We start from the raw sequence: 4,800 nt of genomic DNA, 5'->3' as shown, positions 1-4,800 counted from the left end.
CGCGCGCCGCGTGAGGGGAGCGCGAGCGGCGCGAGCGGCGCGAGCGGCGGCCGCCGGAAGTATCGCGAGAGTTGGCGCGGCGGCGGCGCCGGCGCTAGAGGTGACCGAGGCAGCAGCGGCCGCGGGCGCCTCCTCCTCTTTTTCCTCCTCCTCCTCCTTCTCCTCCTTTTCCTTCCTCTCCGGCCATGGAGAAGGCGGTCGGCGCGGCGGTAGCGGTGACGGCGGAGGAGGGAGGCGGTGAGGGCGGCGGCGGCGAGGCCGGCAGCGCCACAGCGGGGCCCGGTCCCCCGGAGGGGCCGAGCGGCCCCGCCGCGCCCCCGTCGCCGTGCGGGCCCGGGGCGGCCGGGCTGGTGCGGGTGTGCGACCTCCTGCTGAAGAAGAAGGCGGTGCCGGGCAAGGCGAAGCGCGGCGGGCGGGCGGCCCGGCCGGCCAGCAGCAGCGAGAGCGGCGGCGGCGGCAGCGAGAGCAGCAACAACGGCAGCGACGACGAGGAAGAGGAGGAGGAGGAGGAGGAAGACGAGGAGGAGGAGGAGGAGGAAGAGGAGGTCTCCGAGGTACGGCGCGGGGGAGGCCCCGGGGGTTTCCCCGCTGATCCGGTTTCATAATTCCAGCTGGCTCCCGGCTCCCCCCGCCCTCGGCCCTGCGGCAGACCTCGTGGCGGGGCACGGCCGATCCCGGCCTCCGGTCGCTCCCGCCGCGGAGAGCGGCCTCGGGCCCCCTGCTCGCCGGGATGCGGGGCCAGCGGCCCCCGGCTTTCCCCACGGCTCGGGGGCTCCCTGCGAGCCGCAGCCAGCGGCCGCCTTCGTCCCTGGTGTGGTTTATCCCGAAGGGAAAGGCGCAGGGGCCGCCGCAGGTGCTGTGTGCCATGTGCTGTATCGCGGCGGTCACGGGAGCCGGCAGAGCGAGAGCCGAGCGGTGGCAATGCTGCTGGCTGGCAGCGCCAGCATGGGGCTCCGGGGGCAGGCCCGAGCGCTGCCCGCGGGGCTGGGAAGGTGCTGGCGCGCCCAGCGGTGGGAATGGATCCTCTGGGAGAGCGAGCGCAGGTAAAGCGGGTGAAGGTGCAGCTGAAGGTGCAGCCAGGCGAGGGCTGCCAGAGAGCCCACGGTGTTGAACTGTTGAGTGGCGTTTTCACCGAACCTGAAAGCCGCCCTGATTCGATGCAATGCAGAAACAGGAAGCATTAATAGTCGGTTTTGTCTGGTGTTAGGATTTTCAGGTAGGTATGGTTGGAAAAGGCCTGTAAGGCTCGGAGCCCCTTATTTGCATATGTAGCCACACAGGGTTGCTTTGTTGAATGGTGTTAATTCTGTAACCTCCCCAGCTGAGCATTCACTTCTGCTTTGTTTTTTTTTTAAGCAGAAAAGTTCTCTTGAAGTTTTTAGCTTTTCTTTGAACTTGGTCTCTAAGCGGTTTGGCTTTTGAGCGATATATCTACAGTTCTGTTAGAAACTGGGCAGGAAGGAAGGGTCTGATAGGTTCGAGGAAGGGCTGGGCCGGGATGGTGATAGCTTTTTCCACAGTTAAGCAGCACTCTGCATTTCATTCCTGCTGAAGTTGATACAAGAAGCATTTTATCCAGCTGTTTGAGATAAAATGCACGCAGTGAGCGTGTCTCAGAGTTTGTACTCTCCTTTCTGTGGTGTTGATTTTCAGCAAAGTCAATATCATTGTCTAGGTAGAAGTTTTTATGGCATAAGACTTGTAGGATAACTGCTTTGCTGCTGATCTATGTTGTCCAGCAGTCCCACAGGTGCTTGGAAGGCTCTGTTGAGCACAGGCCTTTGGGATTTGCTGGTGCTGTGTGGTGAAGGAATGGAGGCCCTGCAGTGACTTCAATGTATCGGTTGACAAACCCTGAGATCAGCTGTGTGTGGTGGAAACATGCAGCAGAATTTGTGTCAAGCCAGACCTGCTGGTGAAGCCACGGGCAGGTTTTTGTTTGGTCCACAGCCGTTCTTCCCAAGGGCTCCTTACACTGACAGCTTCCAGTGGAATTGTGTGTGTGGCAGAGAAGGGCAGAGACAACTGAAGAGTGCAGGTAGTGGGTGAGGTGAGCCTTTGCCTGCTTTCTGTGCCTTCAGAGGCACCTATTTCCCATTATTTGGGACCTGCAGAGAGGAGGAAATGGCAGTGATCATTAAATATCGTGAGGCAGCAGAATAGTTCACTTTTATTCTTTGACAGAGTGGCATGTGCCATAGGTACTGAGATAGGTAATTTGTGAAGGGAGTTTGGCCATCTGGAAGCTTCCCCAATGGTTTCATCTTATCCTAGGTGAGGGCTTTCCCAGGCTGGGTGGTCTCTGGGATTAAATATTAAGCAGGGCTAAGTGAGCAAGTGAATAATACTGAGAGGATGAAATTCAGGATTCACAACAAAATACATGCCACGGGCTTCGTTTATAATTGTTCTTGGTCATGCAGGTTGCTTGCAAAAATCTGTTCTAGTCTTTCTCCTAGTGGCTTCAGGATGAAAGGATGCAGCTTGTAGAATGTGCACGGCTGAAGTCACAGTTTTTAGGAATGTGAATGTGAGGATGGCCTGGTTACTGGAGCAGAGCATCCAACTTGGACATCGTTCCCAGCAGTTCCTGGGAAGGAAAACTGTTTTGTGTGATCTCTGTGCAAGGAGGGGTTTCCTTGTCTGAAAGGAACCTGATAGTTAGTTTTGGCTTTTAGAAGCTTTAAAAAAATCCCACTGGAACAAAGGGCTTTTTAGTTGTTTGGGGCTTAAAATTTCATTTTATTTCACATATTCTTGAGTTGTGCCCAGCTCTTCAATTTGATTGTGGTCTTCTGACCACGGGCAGTGTGGAAGGCACATCAAGTGAAAAACAGGAAGAAGTGCAAGTTGCTGGTTTTGCTGTGAATGGAAACTACTGTGGGAATGCTGCAGAAGCTGGTGTTCCCTCCCAAGCGTTCCCTTCATTATCTCTGTAAACTTAAGATAGTTTGTCTTAGGCTATTTTTTGCCCTTCCCATGCTTAATACATTAAGACTTCTCTAATCTCCAAAGCAAAGTGCTTCTAGATTGAACTGCTAGTGAGCCTGCTTCTAAAAATCAGGAGTACTGTAGCAACAAGTCCAAGGGGTTCTGAAGGGAAACCTGGTGCATCCTGAGTCACAGAAAGCCCAGGAGCAGAAAGACATTGTTCAGCTCAGTTGTTGCTGAGCTGATGGAATGGAATCAGGAGTTAAAATCAGCTGTTTTCATCTCCATGTCTGAACTCCATCAGATCTCAGTGTAGCAACACAGGCACCGTGGAGAGCTTTGGGAAAAGTTTAATGGGAATTTTATACCAACAACCTTATGAGTTCATGGCAACCTCCAATGTTGGTCTTTCAAATTGCAGCAATTACTGCAAAACCCCAAGACTTGGGGTCCAGTGTTGTCTGTAAAAGGTCAATTGCCTTTTCCCTAAAAAACAGTTGCTAAAAAATGGCAACTTTTCTGGATATACAGGAAGAGGAATCTTGAGGTATGACGTGAATGGCAGTAGGAGTTCCATAGCAGGGCAGGTCAGCTTGTGGTCCTTCCAGGTGTTCTTGTACGTGCAAATTTTGTTCAACACTTCCATTCATAGTGAAATAGTGTAAAAAATGAGCAGGTCCTTGTAGCAAGGTGCTGCTTAGAAACTCAGTGCCCAGAGTGCATTAGGGCTTTTCTTATTTAACACTGAAAGGTTTAGTTGTGTAATAGAAATTGTTTACAAGCTTATTTCAAGTCTGTGAACTTGGAGGATGTTTGCTGCTGGCAATGGAATTTATAATTGCCCTTTATATCCATCTTAGGAATTTGTGAGTTACATCTTGCCCATGAACCTTGTGGTGATCCAAGGTGTAGATCCACCTTGGATTTGTGTGCATTTAAGGCAAAGTTAATGTGAAATCTTGGCATCCTGGTGTGGTTTCAAGAGCATCACAGGCACATGGTTGTAATATTTAAATTGGAAAAGACTTGAAGAGCTTAAGTGTTCAAATGAGCTGATTTGAAGCACAGAATTTATTTTAGCAATCTGTTTCCTTTTTTTTAAGCCTGACAGTCTTCATCAGAGTCCTGGAGCAAGGCCTTTGGATTCTGCAGGGCCACCATGCCTGGCTTGACCCCTGTGTGCTGTGTTCCCTTCACTGCCCTTGCTCTCATGTGCTTGGGTCCTCACAGGTGACTGAGCTTGCAGCTGATGGGCCCTGTCCTTGTGAGTGTGTGGCATCCTGAGGTCCACTTCAGTCTCACATTCTGCTGCAGTGTTTATCTTGTAATTATTTTTTCCCTGTCTGTTTCAGCTGTCTTTTGCCTGTACCACTTAGTTTCTTCCATTCAAAAGAGGAAATAGGAGAGAAATACTGTAGGATGGCTCTCAAAAATCCCTGGAATCTCAGGGCTTATCCCAGGGCTATTGGTAGGGGAATCCTACAACCTGCTGTAGGTGACCCCAGGAAGCATTAGTCAAAACTGCTTAACATCCCTTCCTTACTGTTCCTGGACTAGCTTCCAGCAAAATCAGGTTGGTTAGACCTGATGCTTTTTATTTTTTAAAATTGTTAAAAATTACTCTATTTTTATGTGCTTTATTTCATTCAAGTAGTCAGTGAATATCTGGGTTGAAAAAGAAACCCCCCAGCAGAGAGTAACCACTGCAGAAGGTGGGGTTCAGTATGGGTGGCACCATGTGAATTTGTTTACTTCCTTAGATATTTCTTCAGGAAATGTCCTTATAAACACAATTCCCATGTGCAGGCTGGAGCCAAACACCTCACATTTTAAGCCAATAATTCAGTTCTGTAAAGAGAATGGTTTCTC

At 50.9% G+C, this 4,800-nt stretch overlaps 1 protein-coding gene across 1 annotated transcript in view; it reads left to right on the top strand.

The window, feature by feature from the left end:
• Nucleotides 1-475: 475 nt before the first annotated feature.
• ANKRD17 (ankyrin repeat domain 17) overlaps nt 476-4,800 on the top strand; it is a 68,070-nt gene continuing 63,745 nt past the window's right edge. Inside the window, exon 1 of the mRNA XM_054283762.1 lies at nt 476-554. The gene's annotated coding sequence lies outside the window, so the exon portion shown is untranslated. The remainder of the gene's footprint in view (nt 555-4,800) is intronic.

Source organism: Melozone crissalis, unplaced genomic scaffold (genome assembly GCF_028551555.1).
Source record: "Melozone crissalis strain CALT ecotype California unplaced genomic scaffold, PUWL_Pcris_2 ptg000039l_1, whole genome shotgun sequence".
In the NCBI taxonomy this organism is placed as follows: Eukaryota; Metazoa; Chordata; class Aves; order Passeriformes; family Passerellidae; genus Melozone; species Melozone crissalis.
The sequence above is the reverse complement of the archived record's forward strand: the minus strand, read 5'-3'. Positions and strand labels throughout refer to the sequence as shown.